Source organism: Panthera tigris, chromosome A1 (assembly GCF_018350195.1).
Source record: "Panthera tigris isolate Pti1 chromosome A1, P.tigris_Pti1_mat1.1, whole genome shotgun sequence".
Classification (NCBI taxonomy): domain Eukaryota; kingdom Metazoa; phylum Chordata; class Mammalia; order Carnivora; family Felidae; genus Panthera; species Panthera tigris.
In genome coordinates, this window is record NC_056660.1 from 38829319 (window position 1) to 38853814 (window position 24496).

Here is a 24496-nt window from a genome sequence, read left to right on the forward strand (position 1 = left end):
ATTTTTTTTTAACGTTTATTTATTTTTGAGACACAGAGAGAGAGCATGAACGGGGGAGGGGCAGAGAGAGAGGGAGACACAGAATCTGAAGCAGGCTCCAGGCTCTGAGCCATCAGCCCAGAGCCCGACGCGGGGCTCAAACTCACCGACCGTGAGATCGTGACCTGAGCTGAAGTCGGACACTTAACCGACTGAGCCACCCAGGCACCCCTATACTGAATCCTTTGGAACTAAGTTGCTAACTTAAAAGGGGGATGTTAAAGGTTTGCATTTCAGGGGCCATCATGGCTCTTGCTATTTGCTGCAGGTAACGGAAACTCTAAATCAAACTTTAAAAATGTAAACAATAAGTAAAATAGTGTATTATTTGACATAGCGGTAGATAGGAAGACCATCCAGGTTTTTTGTTTGTTTTTTTCTTTCTCTCTGGATATTTAATCAATGCATGTCTTTCCCTCATTGCCATAAGATGTCAGACAGAGACACTGAAACATTTTGGGTCCTGGTTCACACCCAGAGAAAGTGAAAACCTTTTTTTTTGTCAAGCATGGAATAAGAGTCTTTCCCTTCAAACTAGTCATTTCTCGTTCACCTGCTCTGTGCACCAAATGGCTAAATTAACTGCACTTACCCCTATTGGAGTCAGGAGCAGGGGACTGAGGGAAGTTCCCCAGATCTATTTAGTTCTATGGAATTCAGAAGAGACAGACGTAAAATGAGTATTTGGTAGAAACGAAGCAGGGGGAGCAATTGCTAGAGAGGCAAAAGCACTGTCTACTACAATAGTGGACACTTTGATTATAGAACCTCATTTTAGCAGGGAAGTTGTGCACTGATAGAGTAAGTTGGTGCTAATAAAAAACTTCCACACGACAGTGTATCTCCCACCTGTGTACTACTGAATGGATTTTTATCTTTTTAAGCAGACTGACAGGCTATTACATGTAACCTCGACACACTGTACATTTATGCATAAAAGACTGATAAAAATATAATTTCCTCTAAATATATTTTGATTAGGAAAAGAGGCAAAGATGGAAAAAAAGATGAGGCTTGAAACATTTCCTAGGGTGGTGTGTTACAGAGAGAGAAGTATGAATGTGTGGAATAGGAATCCCCCCCCATTGCTAATTCTTTCCAGGACTGACATTCAGATGAAATATATTTATTTGTAGAACTAAATATTCTTTAGTCATCAATCATTTCTGATTCTTTTTTTGAAGGAATAAATCTGTAGAAAGAGCAAGAAAGAGACAGTTAAGTGGGCAAAGATACAGAAATGTCTGTAATAATAGAGCCATGTGATTTAGACATAATTAGATTTTATGACTTTACTGTTATTATTTTCTGTTTTGCATATAAATTTGCATATATATGTGATCTCAACTCAAATGTATTTTAGTGGGCAAAATAATGTTTAATTATATGATGCTGGTCATCTTAAGAATAGATTTAATATATATATATATAGTGTTTAATCAAAATATATTAAACTCGTTAGAAATGGTCTCCCACATTTTTTGGCTTTATGTTTGACTCCTTTTTTTTCTTTGTTAAATTCAAAAATCTATAACTGTAAAGTTATGAGAGGGAAAATCACAGTGGTGCCATATAGAAAGAATATTTAACAGTTTTTATTTTAAAGCTTAATTGAGCACGAGGAGTAGAGATTTTCAAAGTGCTAAATTATTTGAAGTATTTATAAAATAGCATATATTTTTTAAATAATAAAGATAATAATTATGAATTCAAGTAACATCCTGCACCTGGACATAATTTTTAAATATGATTACGTATTTAATTCCATTTTCTCAATAATGTACCTTTTAGATTGAGAGCCTGAATTTATGTTCAGTTTCCAGATTAATTCCTTCACCAAATATTAGAGAAATAGATTGTATTTTGTGGGGGGATGCTGCTATGAATTCTTGTCTGCTTACTAATCATGGGACTTGTGTATCCTCTATTTCATCCTTCTTTGAGTTTATTGATTACCTCATCGACTTTTCTATTTCCAGCCTGTCTGTTCATTCAGACCAGTTTGCACCATTAGCAAAATACACAGTTTATGTTTGATTCCTCCTCTCAATACCCACTTTTGAAATTAGGCTTTAAAATACAGCAACTGGTTGGCATTAAATCAAATATTTTAAACTTTGCAATGAGGTAAATTTCAGTTTGTTTTTTTCTAAATTGAATGGAATATAAGCTGTTTTCAAAGTAAATAATGAAAGCTTATTAGAAAATTGCTTAATATTTGCAATACATGACAGTATTTAGAAACACATATGTTTGTAAAATTAAAAGATATACCTCAAGGCTGTTTAGATAAGAGTATTTTTACTGATATGATTTAATTTTTATTCATATTTGCTATGATTCAAAACTTTTAAAATAAGACACATTTTATCATTTAATGTACCATTTCTATATCTATATGATACAAGGTAAAAAATCATATAATTTATATTTTCTCCATAATTTTTTCTTAGACATACATACTTTCATAGCATGATGGTGACATAATTCAATAGGTAGCTTTTTATTTCTCTTATGACTATATTTTATTCATGACTGAAAAACTTGAAAGTTAGTTCTAAATTGTCTGAGCTTCTCCTGTAATACTGTTATAGATTTTCATATACTGGGCTATATGCAGTCCCTATTATAAATAAAAGTTATGTATAAATTATATTCACACATTGTATCATGGCATATCTATACAATCTTATTAGGGAGTTAAAACTGACCAAGGCCTGGTTTTCTATTTGAAATACATATTTCTACATGGAGAAAAATAATACAACAATGACTTTGAAACAGATCTGCCTCCTTTAAGTATGGTCAAAAACATGTTTCAAAGTTACATAAGACCTTTAGAAGTTAACAGTAATGACTTCCCAGTGACATAAAGAGTCAACGTTCTTTAATTCAGGTTTTATTAAGTTGAAAGCTACTTGTGGGGGAGGATTCTTACTTGTTTTAATGTTAGTTCATATTTCTAGTTATATTACTAATTGTATTTTGTTATATTTCTAGTTTCCAAAACCAGTACTTAAAATGGTCTCTTCAGATCAATATGTGTTGTGCTAAATAATTAAGTAAATACATTTACTGTTGCTTATTCTCTGCTCTTCAATCCAGAGTTACTTCTTTAAGCACTGCAACCAAATTTAAAAATTTAAAAGACAATTTTTTAGGCATTTTATTCCCAACAGTCCTTGATGCTAGTAAGTCCATGGCATGCATTATGTCAAAGTTTGGAAGAATACCCATAGAATAACAAAGTCAGTGGATTTTCTTTATAGATTATTTTTCAAATCCAATGTGGAGAATATAATTATAAGGCAACATTTAACATTGTATAATCCAACCATTTAACTTATGTATTTATTTGAAAATGTATGTTTTATATCAAAAAAAGCTGAGATTATTAAAAGTAAAAACTTTAAAGATAGTGTTAGGGTGTAGTTAAGGCAATTCCAAAAGCTTGGATACACCTGTTACATACTACAACGTGAAGGATTAGGTCCAGTGCTCGCTTCACCAGCACACATACTAAAATTGGAAAGGTGCAGACATTAGCATGGTCCCTGTGTCAGGATGACACGCAGACTCATGAAGGATCAGGTGCGTAGAGGGTATGATGTAGACAAAGGACAGGAGAGGTATGCAAACTGATTTTGGAGTAATCCCTTCCCTAGTCTAAGAGCTGGTGGGAGGATGATCTGAGGAATCTATGTGAGGTAGATTCTTGAAACCAATGCCTCACTCTCTGGTTGTAGTTGAAAGGGAAGCAAAAAACAACAACAACAAAAAGCTTTCAGAAGCTAGAGTTGCACCCTACCAAGAATAGTGCTGCATGCAGCACATTGTCAGAGAGGAAGAGTAACAATGCGGTTAGAATTGCTCAGGCAGGTCTCACACCCAAAGGCAGCCTCCAGCACACCCCAGTGCAGTAAAGGAGGCTTCTCTAACTCTTTCCGTCTCCTCTGAGGGATAAAAGTGTGGGTTAGATAAATAGAGCCCCCTAAGTACTCTGGGAGAGGGACAAGGTAGAGGTCGAGTATGTGCAGCAGGCTACCTGAGGACATAGCAGGTCCAAGGTATCAATTATGATTGACATATACAGCTTTGAAGATGAAGTATACTGATCCCACTTGTGGGTCACTGTAGACAGAGAATAGTTATGAGGCTTCTCGCTCCATTCCTCCTTGAATTAAAGAACATATGTGAACCCACTCAATCCAGGAAGAAATAAAATACAAAGGTGAAGGGAGAGAAATCAGAGAGCCTTGATTGAATAGAGAGTCATGACAAAAGTAATTCAGTTCCAAATGGAATAACGCCAAGTTTATCTTTCTTTAATGGACAGTTTGTAACTATCCTACAATCAATAAAAAACTAGGTCCCATCATTTGTACTTAAAAGAGATATAAAGATAGGTATTCTTTACACACCTGATTCAAAGAAGTGTAAATTTAATGCACATTAAATTTGTAATTAGGTTGTTAAAAGCTCTGTAGGTGGTTCCATATGCCAGTCAAAACTATCCCCTTACTATGTTTAATCAAAATCACCTGAAGGGCCTTTTAGTAAAACAAAGATTCCTGGACCTCTGGGATGGGGACTGAGAATTTGCATTTTTAACAATTTTCCATGTGATGCTGATGCTTCTGGTCTAAACCCTACTCTTCAACAACCATTGCCTTACTGTATATAACCATATTGTATGGTTTTTACTTCAGTCAAAATATCCAGTGTTTTTATCATGCCCACTATTTTCTATATCTCATTTAATAATCAAGCACAAGAGAAATGGATGGCTTTAGAGAATAAACCAAAGTCACTTTTATTTTTGCAGTTGCACTGTTGGGGGGCAGTTAAATTAAATCACAGCGTATGGGATGTGCCCAGAAGAATTTGGGCTTCTTTTATGGAACTGTGCTTTAAATTTTATCTGGTCCTTTCCACTTATCCTTCTCGGGTGGAAGGGTTGATGCAAGATTTTAGTATTAATGAAAGGTGCAACCTGTGTGATTATGCCAAATTTCCTACTAATGTATTTGTAATAGCAAATAAACAGTAACTTTGTTGAAATGATGCAGAACATAGTCTTGTCTGGGATAGAGAAGAGGGTATAGTTTGGGCATAGCATATTTACTCTCCTGTTAGGTAACAAGGTATAATTGATGCCCATTAAAGCAGATGTCTGAAAAGTATTTGATGGATTGATAGAAGTGGCATGCTCTTCGAACTAAATATGCAACTAACAAAAAGTCAACGATTTTAACAATAGCTATATTATATACATTGTGATGTATATTTGATGACTCATCCTCAGAGGTGGGGCAAAGGATTTCACTAGTAGGTAAGAGCATAGGAACTCCTTCTTGGCCTCTTGGGAATTAAAAATCTTGTGTTGTTACATCCAAACTCCTACTCTGCCAGTGTGGGTCCAAGTAGTGAATACAACTGACTGAACTAAAAGTCTTTTAAAATGTATTAATTTAATTAATATTTCCAGGCATTGTTCTAAGCATTTATGACCTATGTTAATCTTCATAACAAGCCAATGAGATGAGAACAAGTTGAATAGACATTTAAGTATTTTGTCTAACTAGTGAGCAGAGTAATTGGGATTAGAATCTGGCATTTGGGGAGGGATTCTTACTGTTGTCAGTAAACTTGAGACTTTCTCCCCTTCATGAATCTATTACCATACCTACCATGAGACTATTACCAAATGTCTGATCCCCTTAATTAAATAATCATGGTAGTTTTCTCCTCCTAGATACCGCTGCACAATTGTTTACTCTTATTGGCCTGTTTCATTTTCCATTTCATTGAATTTTCTAATTTTCTTCCTAATTTAGACACTTTTCTTATGTCTGACTCATGGGTTCCCCTTTTATTGCCATTTAGTAAATGAATGCATTTTCAAAATTAAGACATCAGTCTTATATTTTTCCTAGTTTACTTTGGCAATTTCACCAATTTCCAGGTAAACAATTTTATTTTCAAGAGATACCAACATTTCCCATCCCAATGTTCTTTTTCAGTGTGAACCTGTCATTTCCCCAATGGGAGGTAGAATTTAATTTCCTTCTTCTTCAATCTAGACAAGTTTATAACTGCTTTGACCAACAGAATATGTGGGAAGGAAGCTATATATCTTCCAAAGGTAGGTCAAAAGAGGCTATCAGCTTTAACTCTGCTCTGTTGGAACACCATTCTGAGCAAAGCTAGTTGGCCAGAAGTCTCACTACCCTGAAACTACCACTAGGTTTAATATTTCCAAGTGTAACATTTCCAGACTTCCAGTTATCTCTGCTTATGCATGAAACAGGTGGGTAGATGAATACGATTCAAATCAATAATTCAAATCAATCAATAAAACCACTAGTGGAATACCAATGAGCCACCATAGATAATGAAATGAGAAGTAAAATCGTAGGCTTCCATATTTATCTTAAATAAGTTCCTTTCATGTCAAACCCTGCCCTTATTTCTGACCCACAGAATCTTTAAAAATAATGATTTAAGTTTAAACCATTAAATTTGAAGTGGTTTATTGTGCAACATTATTAACTTGAGTACCCATGTATTCTAAAACCCCCATTTTACAGCTAAACTTCTAGTAATTTTCTATTCCCGTCACATCCTCCTCCTATTATGTTCTTTTTACTTTCAAACGTTGTATTCTAAATAGTACATTTGGCACTGGACACATTAACGTAAATAAGATGTAGTCTCTTCCCTCATGTCATATTTGGAAAATGTTTTATTTGGGAAAAAAGAACAAATATAGCAAAGTTTTAGATTATGTCAATTTTAGAAATAAACAAAGGCATTTGGGAGGAAATAAGAATCACAATCAATACTCAGTAGACTTAAAATTTATTTTATTTTATGTTTGATACATTTAATGAATGACTAATTCTATTTATTCTACTGCTAAATTAAAATTATCCTTTCTATTTCTATTCCTAATGTCGTTGCTGTAATGCATGTATTCTCACTGTGTGTTGTAAAGTTTCCTAATATACAGGCAATATATTCTGTCTCAATCTCTGGATGAAATTAAGTAATTAATTAGTTAGGTGATAGAGTATTAAAAGTCATGCAATAAGATATATGAAGAAAGACAATTAAAAAGTTCTCCTCAAAGGTGTGTAGAAAACCCAGAGATTGTCAGCCAGGCCAGGCCAGTATGTACAAAGACTGTGTGTACATTGTTCATATACAATGTGTTGTTGTCTTTATTATTTCATATTAAACATGTAACTTCTATCTTGGAAAAAATAAAAAGTATTCCTCAAGTAATTCAAATATTCAATCGAGATGATAAGACAGATTAGAAAATAAGTCAGTAAATTACTTTCCAGTGGTCCTATAACTATTAATTACCACACTCCAGACTTGTGTATACAGTTCCAGAATTCTATAATGTATCATTCTAAACTAAAGAGTACATACTTCCTATAGTCATTCCTCATGCTCCAGTTCCCTAAATGATGATGTAATGAGGGCTAGATATTTATCTGAACATGCAGCAGATTTTGCACCAGAGGAGAGAAACCCCAAAGGTCTGAGATCCCCTAACCTTGTTCACCTCTAAATAATCATCAAATATTTCTGGGGTAAAAAGGAAAAAAAATATCTCTAGGTTTATTACCCTTGCAGCGGAAGCAAATGGCTCCAGGGGAGGTAAGCTTTTAAATATCACCAGAGCAATTCACTGTGTCTAACTTCAAGAGGATGAAGTTACTGGTAGAGTTTATGGTGGACCCCTGCAGCCCGCTCCACAGAGGACACCGGCAGTTTTTGCCACTGAGGTAACCAACAGCTGTTGCTGCCACAGACATATGGAGAGGGAAGGCTGCTGTGTGCCCCTCAGAAGGAGTACTGTCGCACTGTCCAGGACCAGGGTGTCCAGTCTCTCTCCCAACCACGCACACACCTCACACCTCAGAACCCTGGCTCTACCATGTGTGTCAGTACTTCAGACCCTGCTCTACAGCTGCTTAGGCACCTGAGCCACCATGTGGGGGGCTACCCAGTGCCCTGGACCCTGGAGCTGCTTTCATTCTGTGGAGCACCTGTGTTCCAGTTGCCAGCACTATGGCTGTTCCACAGGCACCACGCACCAGGTGAAGCGCTCCTACCACCGCTAGTGTGCCTAGTGTGCCCGCAAGCCAGACCTGCTGCCACGAGGGTCTCACTCAGCCACCACATCCCTGTGGGAAAAAAAGAGATCAAGAGGTCCCCCACCAGCCTTTGATACAGAAGACCCTAATAGCCCTTACCACCACTACAGTTACCCGCAGCATTGGCCACCGAGAACCCCTGCACCCATCGCTAATGCTGACTTCAGCCGATGGAGATGCATGGAGACAACACCCTTGGGTCTTTCCTGGAGCTGGAATTGCCACACCTCAGCCAGCTGACACCCTCACACTCTCCCACAGGTAAAGATCTTTCTGCACCAAAACCAATATGTAAAGTCTAGAACAGGTGACTGCTCCATCAAACATGGAGCCACCAACACAAGACTGTAGGAAACATGATACTACCAAGTGAACACAATAATTATAAAGCACATGAAGCCTATATGGCTTATGGGATATTGTCAACAAAAACAATTTTTGCATTATGAGGATGCCCGAAGCGGAAAAAGAGACAGAAAACTGATTTAAAAATAAAATGTATGAAAACTACCTAAAGCTGGAGAGAGATACAGACATGCAGGTACCTGAAGCTTATGTGTCTCTGTGCAAATTCAACCCCAAAATGACTACATCAAAACACATTATAATAAAACTGTCAAAAATCAAAGACAAAGAATATTGAAAGCAAAAAGAGAAAGGAAACTCATCTCATACAAGGAAACCCACTGCAGCTATCAGCACATTTCTCAGCAGCAACCTTGCAGGCCAGGAAAGAGTAGAATGATATATTCAAAGTGCTTAAAGAAAAAAAAAATCAAACAAAAATACTTTACCCAGTAAGTCTTCCAAAATAGAGGACAGATGAAGACTTTCCCAGACAAACAAAAACTGAGGGAGCTCATGACCCCTAGCTCTGCCTTACAAGAAATGCTAAAGGGAGTTCTTTATGCTAACATAAAGGATTTTGATTAGTAACATGAAAACAAACTGAGTTTTAGCTAACATCAAAACCTATGTTGTTAAAACTAATGATATATTTTCTTTGCAATCTAGCAAAGTTTATGGTACACCTTTTTTGATTCTATCATGAACACAGGACTATTAGGAAAAGCAAGATGACATTAAATAGTGTTCAAAGAAACATTTGTTTTATCAAAATAATATACTTCCATTTAAATAGCTTTGTTTAAGTGGCCTGCCATTATTCTCCTGATTACCAATTTATCAATTTTTATGGTACATTATACATTTATATAATTCCTAGTAACTTAAAAATAAGGTTTAGCTCTATGTTACAGCTATTATTTTATCTTCAATGATTTTATTTCAAAGTACATGTGTAATAAGGGGTACTATCTGAAGAGCACAAAATATACTGCTATATTATTTTCTAAATGTTAGCTATGTTATATTTGAGAAGTCACCTGCCTCTGTGGTGTTTCCTTTGAAACATGACCCTCTCTTTTTTACCTGTCATGCATTTATAGCATTAAGGTAATAGTTGAGTGAGACAAAACCATTCAGACTGTATTTCATTATGGTATGGTGGGCATCAGGCAATAGTTACCCTCAAAGGCTTTAAAATGATTTCCACAGAATTGTGTCAATCGTCATCAAAAGTGAATGTGTTGAAATCAAAAGTGAGAATCTTGCTATAGTGTATCCAAGAAATAAATGTAAATAGTGTTTCTCTTTGATTTTAGAATATTATATTACATAGTCTATTTTAAATTATTTGAAAAATCTTTTTTCCAAACAAACTGATATTGTCTAACCTGCATGCATAAAATTAAATTAGGGCAAACACAAAACAAAGTTATTTTCTTAATTGCCAAACAAATTCACTGTTTCATAATCAAAGGCAGATACTCCAGGGCACGAATTGCACAGAGTTAATTCACGCTTAGGTGCATTGATGGCTCGGAGCCTTCAGCCTCATGCTTAGCAGAACACTAGGTGTGAAATATTACAACACAATTCACAGCCTGTCATGTCTTATGGCTTAATTAGGAATGTTTATGATCTTGTTACTCATATTCTATCAGTAATAGACAACTAAAAAAAGAGACAAGGGACCATTATATGCAGAATAGTGTCATCATCATCGCATAAACTGAAAGCTCAAACTGTGGTTTAATTCAGTCTGGAATGGTAACTAAAGAAATAACAAAAATAAGTATCATAGGAGAATAGAACCACACAAATACTGTGTCCAAGAAAAGAACTGTGAAGTGATATATGCATGTATTATTTGATCTCCTTATTGGATACATGAATATTTGGGTGTATTTAATGGGGTTAAAAAGACATTCAGTCTAATCATCCAAGAAAACTACATATATTCTGAAAAGGAGGAAATTGGTTTAACCCATCAACACCATAGAGGGTGTTTGACCCTTAATGCATAAACTCAAAAAAGATTTTGTTTTATTCTGTGATGATAAAACCTTCAATATTTTCCATATTTCTTATAACTTAAATGACTACCTAGTAATTTCACAACTTTTGGATTGTGTTTTTGTTTTCGTATCTATGTAGTAGTAGATAAATATTTAATAATTTACATCAGTAAAAAAATATAGTAAAGGAAAGCTCATTTTAAGACTGTTGGTGTAAAATGCATTTACAGAATGATATGTTATAATACATCAAAAAAGATATTGGGCATGCGGTTTAGTAAATTGGGATTAAACAGTATGTATACTGGAATCAGACCTGATCAAATATGAATGTCCTATTTTTACCTGTAATATGTACTGTAGATTTAGCTTTTTTTTTTTTTTTTTGTAGTTAGGGCAAATAGATCTTTAATATGTGTGTTTGTACTGGTCAAAATGTGAGTATCTACTATAGCCTGCAAGTGCAGTAGTTGAAACCACTACTAAAAAAAAAAGAGTCTATTGTGATTTTTTAAAAATTTCTTTAAGTTCATTTATTTATTTTGAGAGAGAGAGAGCAGAGAAGGGAAAAAAAAGAAAGTGAGAAGAGAGAGAATCCAAAGCAGGCTCTACGCTGTCAGCACAGAGCCTGACTCAGGGCTTGAACCCACAAATCATGAGATCCTGACCCGAGCTGAAATCAAGAGTTGGATGATTAACTGACTGAGCTACCCAGGTGCCCCAAAGTCTGCTATGATTTTTTAGGCACTTCCATTTCATCCCTTAGCGCTCAGGAGTTCCGTTGTGTTTTTGGTTTTGTTTTTTTTCCTGGTCAAGAAGGGTGCTATTATCATAGCAGGAAATGATTAAACCAGATTACTCTGACAGCTTTTGCGAAAGTGGGAAAGGCATCATTTATTTGGCAGTTTCTACTCAATCTGCATTGAATTTCCTTAAAACATTTAGAAAATGATTGTATTAATTTTAACAACAACAACAACAGCAAAGAAACTGTTACCGAGATATTGATGGTTTCATAAATATATTCGAATAAACTGGTATTCACTGAAATATCTAGTTCTAAAACTGACTGATTTGATTTATCTGTGTCAGCCATTACTCATCCATCCATTCATTCAACAAATATTTAGTGAGCACCTTGTAAGAAGCAGCACTGTAATATACTCCATCTATAGCAGTGAATAAAACTGGCATTCTCCCATACATTGAACAAAATTTCAGGTTTTTAGCTCCTTTCCAATATTAAACATTAGGGTTTTCCCATTTAAAAAAAATTGTTTATTTATTTTTGAGAGAGAGAGACAGAGAGCAAGTGGAGGAGGGGCAGAGAGAGAGGGAGACACAGAATCCGAAGCAGGCTCCAGGCTCTGAGCTGTCCGCACAGAGCCACACCTGGGGCTGGAACTCACGAACTGTGAGATCATGACCTGAACCAAAGTGAGATGCTCAACCAACTGAGTCACCCAGGCACCCCAGGGTTTTCTCATTTTTTAATACTGGAAGTATTTCATATCATCTGTGGAGTTAATATAGATACACTTTGTAACTCAATGAATTTAATCTCCAGTTGTGTTTCATCATAAGCCATATGCGTGAACCATTGTCACAGAAAAATTAGAATGATGGACATATTTTCTCTAAACTTTTATAGTTATCAGTTTTGTTGGATTATATAGTGTTCAAGCAATTATCCAGGAATATTGGGCAGTAATAATAACCATTCTTCCATATGTGAGGAATTGAGAATAGTTAAAACATTAAAACATCATCTTTGAATGAATCAATGAAAATAGTCCTCTCTATTGATAAAATATACTTGGTAATTTTTCAAGTACTTGTAAATTACATCATGTGTTAAGTCATAACAAAGGACATATGCAGTATTGATAGAAACATACTGCACAGGAGGAAACTGCATTTTTGCCTTCAGTAATTCAGTTATTTTTAAACTTCATGGAGGTTTATCGGCAAAGTACAGATGTTTTTGGTTATTTTGAAGATAAAGACATATATAATTATTTTAACATAAAGACAAAGATTTTAACTATAAGTACTCTCACAGGGAAGAAATAACAGTATCCCCAATTCCCAATTCTGGATTGCATCATCAGCTTATCTGTAGACATCAATAAGATCATCCAAAAATTGATCTTTCAAATAAATAATATACAAGACATGCCTCTTAACAACCTCTTGTCACATTAAACTCAATGAGTCAATTATAGCGTAATGTGATCTGATTATAGTCAATCCATTATTGAACTAAAAATGCATTTAAATGGATTTGAAACAAAATTAAAATGGTTTCATAGTTGCAACATCATGTTTTGTTTTTCTGTTTCTTTTCCATAATCGTGCTTTCTTCTCTGCATTTAAAAATTCTCTCATATCATTATGACAGTAATATAAATTTTCATGATGTAGTGTTTGGGGGAATAATAAAATAGAGGATTCAAATTATTATTTTATGAATTTATTTAAGACTGGCAATCAATCCTGAAGTAATTTATATTACTTCAGAATTCTTCCTGATTTATTTTAGTACTTTTTTTGAAAGTTTAATCTCAAACCTTAATTTTATTTATTTATTTATAAGTTCCACTATACCATACTCTTGTAAGTGACTTTTTAAAACATTTTTAATGTGTATTTATTTTTGAGAGAGAGAAAGAGAGAGAGTGTGAGCAGAGGAGGGGCAGAGAGAGAGGGAGACACACAGAATCCAAAGCAGGCTCCAGGCTGTGAGCTGTCAGCACAGAGCCCGACATGGGGCCCAAATTCACAAACTGTGAGATCCTGACCTGAGCCGAAGTCAGATGCTTAACAGACAGAGCCACCCAGGCTCCCCAGTGACTTTTTTTTTAAATACAATTTATTGTCAAATTGGTGTTCATGCAATACCCAGTGCTTATCCCAACAAGTGCCCTCCTCAATGTCTATCACCCACTTTCCCTTCTCCCCCACCCTCCATCAACCCTCAGTTTGTTCTCAGCATTCACGAGTTTATGGTTTCCCTTATGGTTTGCCTCCCTCCCTCTCTGTAACTTTTTTTTCCCCTTCCCTTCCCCCTCCCCAATTCTGTTAAGTTTCTCAGGATCCACATAAGAGTGAAAACATATGGTATCTGTCTTTCTCTGTATGACTTAGCTTAACACTCTCCAGTTCCATCCACGTTGCTACAAAAGGCCATATTTCATTCTTCCTCATTGCCATGTAGTACTCCATTGTGTATATAAACCACAATTTCTTTATCCATTCATCACTTTATGGACATTTAGGCTCTTTCCATAATTTGGCTATTGTTGAAAGTGCTGCTATAAACATTGGGGTACAAGTGCCCCTGTGCATCAGCACTCCTGTATCCCTTGGGTAAATTCCTACCAGTGCTATTGCTGGGTCATAGGGTAGATCTAGTTTTAAGTTTTTGAGGAACCTCCACACTGTTTTCCAGAGCGGCTGCACCAATTTGCATTCCCACCAACAGTGCAAGAGGGTTCCCGTTTCTCCACATCCTCGCCAGCATCTGTAGTTTCCTGAGTTGTTCATTTTAGTCACTCTGACTGGTGTGAGGTAGTATCTCAGTGTGGCTTTGATTTGTATTTCCCCAATGATGAGTGACGTTGAACATCGTTTCATGTGTCTATTGGCCATCTGGATTTTTTCTTTGGAAAAGTGTCTATTCATATCTTCTGCCCATTCCTTCACTGGATTATTTGTTTTTTGGGTGTGGAGTTTGGTGAGTTCTTTTATAAGTGACTTTTAAAACTGCTAGTTTGTATAAGGAGAATTCATACAATCATCTTTCCAACACATATATTTAAATATTAGTTTGTAGTCTTAAACGAAAGGAAAAATAATTCACATATCAATATAAAAAGATCCATGATTATTTTATAAGAAGTATTTTATATTTCAAAGTTTATTTCATAAACATTATTACTATACCACATTTTTTCATCTTCATATTTAGAGGCCAATTGAAACAACAGACACTGGGATTTTAGCACAGTATGAAGAGAATTAATTATGCATCTCCAATTAAGGCCAATTAGAGTTGTACTTCCACTCCCTTGCACACCATGCAAAAACTCTACCCAAAGTGTCTAATATGTAGAAAGTTCATTAACGTTAAGTTTGGTTTCCATGTCTATTATCATCTCCTGTGGTGTGTACATTACTAAAATGTAATGGAAATTATCTATTAGAGATGTATAACATCTAAAACTATCATTTATAGGGACTTTAAATATGAAACTGTACATTAACATTAGTAACATTTCTAGGCTTTTGCAAAATATTTCAGAAAGTTTGGATTGAATGGCTTGAGAAAAGAGAATTTTAAAAATCCATTATCCTAAAGGTTTCATTCAGGAAGTAATAACTATGCTGTAGTAAAATGAGTCTTAAAAGCTCTCTATAGTTCTTTGAAGAATTATAAATTGTATTTCTGTTGGCAGATATTATTATTTCTTGTATATGTACAGAGATAGAATGTCTTTTTAAAAAAATGTTTATTTTACTTTATTTATTTTTTTAATGTTTAGTTTTTTGAGAGAGAGAGAGAGAGAGAGAGAGAGACAAAGAGAGACAGAGTACAAGTGGGGGAGGGGCAGAGAGAGGAGAGACAGAATCTGAATCCAGCTGGAGGCTCTGAGCTGTCAGCACCAAGCCTGAGGTGGGGCTCAAACTCCTGAACTGTGAGATCATGACCTGAGGCAAAGTCAGATGCATAACAAACTGAGTCACCCAGGTGCCCCAGAGGGAGAATATCTTACTACTTCACATTCTCAATGGATTTCTTCTATAGTATGTATTTACAAATAGTATGTTTTATATTGAAGAGCACTGGGAACCTATGCAAATTTGATTCAAAATAAGAGATTTGAGAATTAGACAGCCAATAAACATTAGCCTTTTTGTTAATGGTCTTATATGGTCTATAAAATAGTTCATAAACATCTGTTTAAAGCTATCTATATGCTGCTTTTGTAAAATATTCTTTATATTTTGAGACAATCAAGGTATTAATCTGAACATGGTATTTTAGACCAAAACTGAAATTTTTATTTGGAAAACTTTATTTTTTCATGCAGAAATAGCTTTGGGGCTGATATATAAGTACTATATTCAGGTACAGATAAAAAATTAATTATTAATCAAAATTACAAATACCAAATAAATACCAACACACCTGGAAATGACTATTGAGTTCAGCTTTGGGATACTATAGGCATGTAATATGTTAAGATACACACATACATAGGCAGTTGAATTGCATCAGTGCAGTTCATTGGAGAAGGGCAAGTCTTCAACAAAATAGTAGAACAGCTGGATATCTTTATTTTCTTAATTTAAATCCAAGTTAGTTAATATATAGTGTAATAATGTTTTCAGGAATAGAATTTAGTGATTTTTCACTTACATATAATATCCAGTGCTCATCCCAACAAGTGTCCTCCTTAATGCCCCTTGCCTATTTAGCCCATCCGCTCCAGCACCCCTCCAGCAATCCTAAGTTTGTTCTCTGTATTTAAGAGTCTCTTATGGTTTGTATCCCTCTCTATTTTTATATTATTTTTGTTTCCCTTCCCTTATGTTCATCTGTTTTGTATCTTAAATTCCACAGTCACATAATATTTGTCTTTCCCTGACTGACTTATTTCACTTAGTATAATGCACTGTAGTTCCATTCATGTTGTTGCAATGGCAACATTTCATTCTTTTTTGATCACCAAGTAATATTTCATTGTGTATATATACCACATATTCTTTATCCATTAATCAGTCGATGGATACTCGGACTCTTTCCATACTTTGGCTATTGTCAGTCGTGCTGCAACTGGATATCTTTTAAGAAAAACAGCGTCTATAAAGAAAAACAATATACTTTAACCCATATCTCAAACCATAAAAAAAATTAGTTTAAAATGGGTTGAACCCACAGTGCCCTTTTCAAAAATTTTCAAAAAGATAAATAGAACTTCACAAAAAATAAAACTCATTAATCAGAATTTACCAGTAGAACATAAAAATGAAAGCTATAGATTGGAAGTTTTTAATACATGTACACATATAATATATGAGTATATGTGTCTATGCATGTGTGTCTGAAAAATGATATATAAAAGATCTCTACAAATCAGTGATAAGATAAATAGCACAATTTTTTTAATAAGCAAAATTCGGTCAGACATTTCACAAAAGAATATATACCAATAACCAGTGAGCACATGAAAAATTACTCAACATTGTTTCTCATTATGGAAATGCAAAACAAACTCTACACTCACTAGGATGGGTACAATTAAAAAACCAAAACGTTGGCGATGATGAAGAATAACTGGAACTTTCATACTTTCCTAGTAGGAGTATAAAATGGTAGAGCCACTTTGCCAATCTAGTTGACAGTTTCTTTAAAAGCTAAATGTATGCCATATACCTGTTTTATATTATAAACACTTTTAGATATTTACCCAACATATGTTCACAAAGAGACTTATAAGGAATATTTGATGCAGTTTTACTCATAAGAACTAAAAACTGGAAAAAATATAAGTGTCTCAAAACAAGAATGGGTAACAAATTGTACAAATAAATTCTATGAAATTCTACTCAGCAATAAATAGCAAGATACAATCTACGCAACAGTATGGATGACTTTCAGGACATTATTTTGAGAACAAGCAGTAGACTAAAAAGAACCCATACAAAATGTTTCAATACAAATGAACTTCAAGAACAGACAAACTAATTTATGGGGAAAGAAATAAGAACAATTTTTGACTGAAAATGTTCATAGTAGGGGCTGGTTGAAAGAGATACAAGAGAAATCACCAAAGTTATAGAACTTGTCTATATTTTGTGGGGGATATGGTAGGTATATGTTAGTCAAAACTCATTAATTTGTACATTTAAGAACTGTGCACTTGGGGCACCTGAGTTGAGCATCTGATCCTTGGTTTCTGCTCAGGTCATGATCCTGGGGTCGTGGGATGGTGCTGAGCATGGAATATGCTTAGGATTCTCTCTCTCTCTCCTTCTGGCCCCCCACCCCCACTTGTGTGCTTGCATGTGCTTTCTCTCTATCAAAAAAAAAAAAATTAAAAGAAAAAGAACTGTGTGCTTTACCCAAGTAATCATATATCAACAATAGAAACATACATAAGATAGATGTCCTTTTACATTATTTGCTTGTGTAGTTGTGTATATAGTAAGTGATATGGGAAACAAAGGTAGAAGGAAATGGTAGATAAAATTAAATTTCCTTATAGCCTGCAGCCTATTGACAAATACTTAAGGCAGGCAGAATATAACAGGAATTCCCTACTGTCTTAATGTTAATGCTCTGCTAGAGGGAAAAACAGCTTAAGCTTGACAATAGCAAGGCATCCGGTATCACAAGTCTTCTTCAGCATATGAAAATCCTTTCGGAAACTTACCTTGCCTTTACCTCCCCCAACACCCAAGCATATAATCAGTCTCCTCACAGTGACAGGGCAGCTCTTTCTGCTCATGGGGCCTGTCCCTGTGCTTTAATAAAATCACCTTTTTGAACCAAATACGTCTCAAGAATTCTTTCTTGGCTAATGGCTCCAGACCCCTTTCAGTCCAAAACCACATCATTAAGGTGCTGAGAAGTATAAAAAATTTGAAATTTCAGCCTATTTGTAACTGGACAAATTTGCCTACCCCTGATTTATGGATGGTGGCAGAAGAATGGGGATTTCTAGGTTGGAGTCAAATGCCTGTATTACATAACATGCAGGAAGGCAGGATGACCTGAGTGCTTGCATCAGTTCCCTTTGCTCCCCAAGTCCAACAGGAGAGCTGAGGAGGGGCCCAGGTAGATGCTACATGTGCACCACAGGTTTATATCATAGCTAAGGAACCATAAGCCTAGGAAAGCCTCAATTTTGTAAGCAGGATGCTAGCAAACCTGCCACAATATTCAAGAACACCTGCAAAGAGGTGGTGTATTATTTTGTTCAGGAAATGTATCTACTCTTTGCCCTGAAGAGAGGCACTACATCTCTCTTCCAAAGCTGTTTTCTATACAAGCATCCTTGAAAAGATATCTGGAAAAAGCTGATTTTAGTTATGGAGAAAGTCCATGGAGAACTGTCTCCCAACATATGGATGTATTTTTTAAATGATTATTTATTTTTGAAAGTGGGGGGAGGGACAGAGAGAGAGAAAGAGAAAATCTAAAGCAGGCTCTGCACTGTCAGTGAACAGCCTGATGTGGGGCTAGAAACCACAAACAGCAAGATCATGACCTGAGTTGAAATCAAGGGTCAGATGCTAAACAGACTGAGCCACCCAACCACCCCACAACATATGGATATTTTTATTTAAAGATAATTATTTGGGAAAGTACTACAGCCTTTAAAAGATTTTGTTTTAACATGTAAGTGTGTGTGTGTGTGTGTGTGTGTGTGTGCGTGTAAATATGCAATATTATGTCAATTTTTCCATATACATTTCTGCAGGAACTAATGTAAAAGAAGACCAGTACTATCTGTTTTTAGGGATTAACAAAGAGTAAGCTTTCTTTTAGCTTTCATAGACGTTTAAAAAAATACTAAGGTCAAAGATATAATTTATTTTGAAAAAATAAACTTTGCTAAATATTGTTTTTTGTTGTTGGTTTTTATGGTTTAATGCTTTTCCTTTACCTTTCTGCATTCTCAGAAATCAAAGAGGATGTAGTTTTTGTTTTAAATGTTTGTTTGTTTATTTATTTATTTATTTATTTATTTATTTATGTAATCTCTACACCCAACGTGTAGCACCCACACCCCCAAGATCAAGAGTCACATGCTCTTCCAACTGAACCAGCCAGGCACCCCAAAAAACTGAGAAGGTGTTTTTTTTCCTCATTCTGAGAATGATAGATGTATTTTGAACTTCCTGGTATTCTCGTTCTTTGAGGGAATGCTGGTGCACTGTCTTTAGAGTTAAAACATATATGATAGAGTAAGTTTTTATCGAAAAAGAAAAGTTTTAGTCAGGAAAACATGTATCTCATTTTTGAGAGATGAAATAAAAGCACCTTGATTATAGCAACAGGTATCAAAGTTCAACACTAAAATAACACTTGATTTTTTTGGCCTTATCTTTTATTATTCTCACAACAGCAACCTACAAAACAAAAGAGGACGTTTATAAGAAAGAAGGAGAGAAAGATAACAAGGCATTTCCATTCTTGGTGAGAAGTTATGAAAATATTTCTGTATAAAAGGAATATTAAACTCACAGTGAAAAACCCTACATCTCAGGAGTCACTGAAGCTGATGTACATATTTATATTTCTTACACTCTTTTGTCAATCATGATGTTTAAAAATCTCTCTCCTAAAAAATACACTTTAATATTTTACAGCTTGTTTTTTAAGAGTGCACTGTGCTAACCAATTGAGAAAAAATTATAGACAGAAAGAGAAACAAGAACAAAACCACCTTATTTTGGTAAGAGAAATAGATTATATAATAGACCCTATTTATCTGTAAATTAAATTGGGGCACCTGAGTGGCTTAGTCGGTTAAGTGTCCAACTTCAGCTCAGGTCATGATCTCCTGGTTTGGTTCCTGAGTTTGAGCCCCGCGTCAGGCTCTCTGTTGACAGTTCAGAGCCTGGAGCCTGCTTTACATTCTGGGTCTCCCTCTGTCTCTGCCCTTCCTCCACTCATACTCTGTCTCTGTCTCTCTTTCTCTCAAAAATAAAAATAAACATTAAAAAATTTATCTGTAAGTTAAATGACTCCTCATGAACTCACTAGCACCAGAATGAAAGTTGAAGCTATCTTCTAAAAAGAGAAAAACCTGAAATAACACACAATGTAATACATGCTGTGATCCACACACAAGTATGGGGTGGAACATCTTTCAGGTTTTGGATAGATCAGTATAAAAAGAAATAATCTTTTCAGGCAATACATTTAAAGCTTCATCAAAATATTTTGAAATTTTAGATATTAAAATAGGGTTTTCTGATTAAGAACAATTTCCTTGCCACACTTTGCCAAAAGATAAATAGAACAGCCTTTAGTGGATATAATGAACTCAAACATTGTTCCCAATGCTCCGTTCTGATTCTGTTCTGGGGCAGCTTTTCAACGTTAACGAAACTGTGGATCCAGATTTTCTCTTTAACCTTGGCTTCTGGGTCCTAGAGCATGAGCTCTGTTCCAGTTGGGATCACCCTCTCCATCAGCACCTCCATTTCTCTTCAGAAAATGTGGAAGGTCAAAAATTTGAACAGGAGACTGCCTTGCATTTTTCACCTACCCATAGCCCTTCCAGGCATTTAAGATGTGATGAGGTTCATTCCACTGAGAAAAATGCTTTTTGGGTCATATTGTCAAAGAAAAATATAACAAACAATCAAAAAAAAACTATCTACTTAGAGGTTCAGGGAAGGATACCTTATTATGGATGACGTTTCACTGAGAATAAAGACAGTGCTTCTGGCTTCCCTGAGACTCATGGAGGATACAGTCTCCAGGGTGACAGTGACAATGACTTCTGTAAAGGACACAATAGTCTCACTCTGGAATATGCCTCAGGCGTTCTCTGTCTACTGAGCTATGAAAAGGAGCTGTTGGGCGGAGGGCTCTATGGAGAGAATGCCACTTCACATTTAAAAACTTTTCAATTTCACACCGGTGCCCTCAGGAAAAATCCAAACTAGAGCTGACCTCTAGGTATCAGCCACCCTTAGCTCACATTTCTTTTCCTCCCTGCTTATGCTCCAGATCTACCAAAACACCTTGTAATTCTTGAAAGAATTGTGCTTTCTGAATCTCAGGGTTTTCAGCCTATGTATTCATGTCATTATACACTGTATAATAATAATTCCTTGTCTGTTTCTTTCCACAGCTTGTAAGCTGCTTCAGAAAAAGAGACCATTTCTTTTCTGCTTTTATATTTTCAGTCCTTGGCAAACAGTAGCAGGCAAGAATTTAGATGATTTAATGAATTAATTCCCAAATGAAAAAAAAATTATAATTTTAAATTAGGAACCTTGTTCCTAGAATTGTACTCTCTACCTAAAGATTGTAACAACTGGCTACATATTAACAAGAATGCTGAGGCCTCCATTATGATAAAGGAGCCCTCCTACTCATGGCTGTAATTACCCTTACAGGACTATTAACATGTGTTTGGTACTGAGCTATTACTGAGAACTAATTTTCTTTTCAATTAATAGAAAGCAGAAGTATATATCAGTTTTACAAACTGATCAAAGGTGTAAATGAACTACTATTGCATTATTAAAATAAAATAAACAATTTTCAGATTATATGAATAAATATTGATGTTTTCCCTCATTCCCTAGTACCACTCTAGCACGTGCTATGTTAGACTAAAAGATTGTCTACATATAAAAATATTAAATATCAAGAAGCCAAAAAAAGCCATATAAATTATCAGTATAAGCTAGCAGATGACCTCCCACCCCCACCACCTCCATTATAGGGCATTTTGAGAAGCACCTAGAGTCACGGGTTTACTCCTGTGTTCTAACTGGGTCAGATGACAGAATTTTTCGTTAAGCACTTGCCTGCTGAGTTTATCAGGTTTTATACTTTATTCATGCAAAGATGGTAATGCCTATATAATTTTTTTGCAAAACACATTTTTTGAACGTTATCCATTTCTCCAGGGAAATTATTTCTTGCATCCCTACCATTAAAATAAAACAAAAACAAAGCAAAACAAAAAAAACAAAAAAACCTCCCGGTGCAAATTTAGATAACGGTTGGTCATAGCCATGTATACAGTGTACACTTATTAATAGAGACCTTCAAATGCTAATTACCCACTTCCAAAGTCATAGACAATTAACCTAGATATGCATATGCAGACATTTTAGAGTAAATTTCAAATTTATAAACATTTGGCCTTGAATTAACTGGCAAAATCTCAATTACAAAGACCACTTGGAATCACTAGGAAAAGACATTTTCTTCCCCTTTTCTTCTTCGTCCTCAAAGGCCACTGGAACCATCTTATTGTGTGCTTTTTTTCTTTAAATCTTCCCTGTCATGAAAACATTTTCCTCAGTTTCATGTCTCCTATGGTTACTATACCTACTGCCTTCCTTTACAGCACTTCAAGTATGCATATCCTCTCCTAATAGGGCAAATAAATAAAGAGACCCACACAAAACAGAAAAACCTGCTTCCAACGATTTTCTTTTTTTCTATCTTTATTTGGTTCTAAGTCATATGACCAGTAAGTTGCTAAGGTTCTGTTTACTGCGCTTCTTTTTAGGTATGTGACTTAGGTCTTACTTTTCATAAAACATGACCATAAGAGATAACCACATTCTCAAACTAGGGGGATGTTTGCCCTAAATTAGGGCCCATTGCTTAATGAAAGGAAAAGCATATGAGAAAACAAAATTTACATGTACCATGGCTGTGTTGAGAAGGGGTGTGACTGTATTGAGTTCCTAGGAGACAGGAAAGTCCAAGAAATAAGATGTCGCAATAAACATAAGGCAAAATGACCCCAATAGTAATGCAGTCGTAGCAAAAATCAAGAATCGCTGAACAAAGAGGGGCACAAGTGTTTGTGGAAGTGGTCATTTACGGTTTACACTGGAAAAGGGAGATGTGTTGCTGACTTCTGAAAATTGACAATGGCTAGATTTGAGCTCTAGTGTCTCTGGGAGAAGGAGTATATAGTAGACTGCTAGGAAAAACTTAGCAACAAGTGAAACATTGATATGAAAAATGGCTTTTAGAACTGTGTTTCCCATTCAAATGCCTGGCATAATAGAAAATATCTGTTCAGCACATTGGATAAATCAGTGGATATATTTGTATGTGCCTGAGTGAATAAATATAAAAATAAAATGTTTTAAAGAGGACAACACAAAATGTAATGAAAGCATCAAATATTGCATTATAATAACATGCTCAAATATCAAACATAAAACCATAAAATATAAATAATTATACAATATTTAATGAATAAATGTTGAGCCTGGTCTCATGCAGTATACTGAAATGGCTAAAAAATTCTGGATCAATACTTCTTAAACATGATAACTTCAAATTATTTTTTTTTTATTCAAGGGTAATTAACATACAGTGTTACATTAGTTTCAGGTTCACAGTGTAATGATTCACCAATTCTACACATTGATCAGTGCTCATCACCATAAGTATATCATTAATCTCCTTCACCTATTTCACCCGTCTCCCACTCACCTTCCCTCTGGTAACTATCAGTTTGTTCTCTACAGTTAAGGGTCCGTTTCTTGGTTTGTCTCTTTTTTCCTTTGTCCATTTGTTTTGTTTCTTAAATTCTAGATATGAGTGAAATCATACAGAATTTGTCTTTCTGTGACTTATTTCACTTAGCTTTATGCCTTCTAGATTCATCCATGTTTTTGCAAATGGCAAGATTTCATTCTTTTTATGGCTGAGTAATATTCTGTATATATGGAATTATACACACATATTTATACCACATATATATACCACATATATATACTACATATATACACATATATATCACATACATCATGTATATCTATATCATCTATATGTATATCACATCTTCTTTAGCTGTTCATCTATGGATGGACACTTGAGTTGCTTCCACATCTTGGCTAGGTAATAATGCTACGATAAACATAGGGGTGCATATATCTTTTCAAATTAGTGTTTTCATTTTCTTTGTGTAAATATCCAGAAGTGGATTTACTAGAACGTATGGTAATTGTATTTTTAATTTTTTTGAGGAGTCGCCATACTGTTTTTCACAGTGGATACACCAGTTTGTGTTCCCACTAACAGAGGGTTCCTTTTTCTCCTTATCTTCACCATTACTTGTTATTTCTTCTGTTGTTGTGGTTTATTTTACCCATTCCAACAAGTATGAGGTGTTATCTTATTATTGTTTAGAATTGCAT

The 24496-nt window shown here is 35.1% G+C and overlaps 1 long non-coding RNA gene and 1 other non-coding gene across 3 annotated transcripts in view; both read left to right on the forward strand.

The window, feature by feature from the left end:
* LOC122236538 overlaps positions 1 to 21811 on the forward strand; it is a 310323-nt gene extending 288512 nt beyond the window's left edge. Inside the window, exons 4-6 of one of the 2 annotated variants that reach the window (XR_006214583.1) lie at positions 19708 to 19865; positions 19952 to 20037; positions 21448 to 21811. This is a non-coding gene — a long non-coding RNA (uncharacterized LOC122236538). The remainder of the gene's footprint in view (positions 1 to 19707; positions 19866 to 19951; positions 20038 to 21447) is intronic. The other variant, XR_006214585.1, reaches the window with a different exon arrangement.
* On the forward strand, positions 3535 to 3638 carry LOC122232305. Its single transcript, XR_006209640.1, has one exon. It is a non-coding gene; the product is annotated as a U6 spliceosomal RNA (small nuclear RNA).
* Positions 21812 to 24496: the final 2685 nt, after the last annotated feature.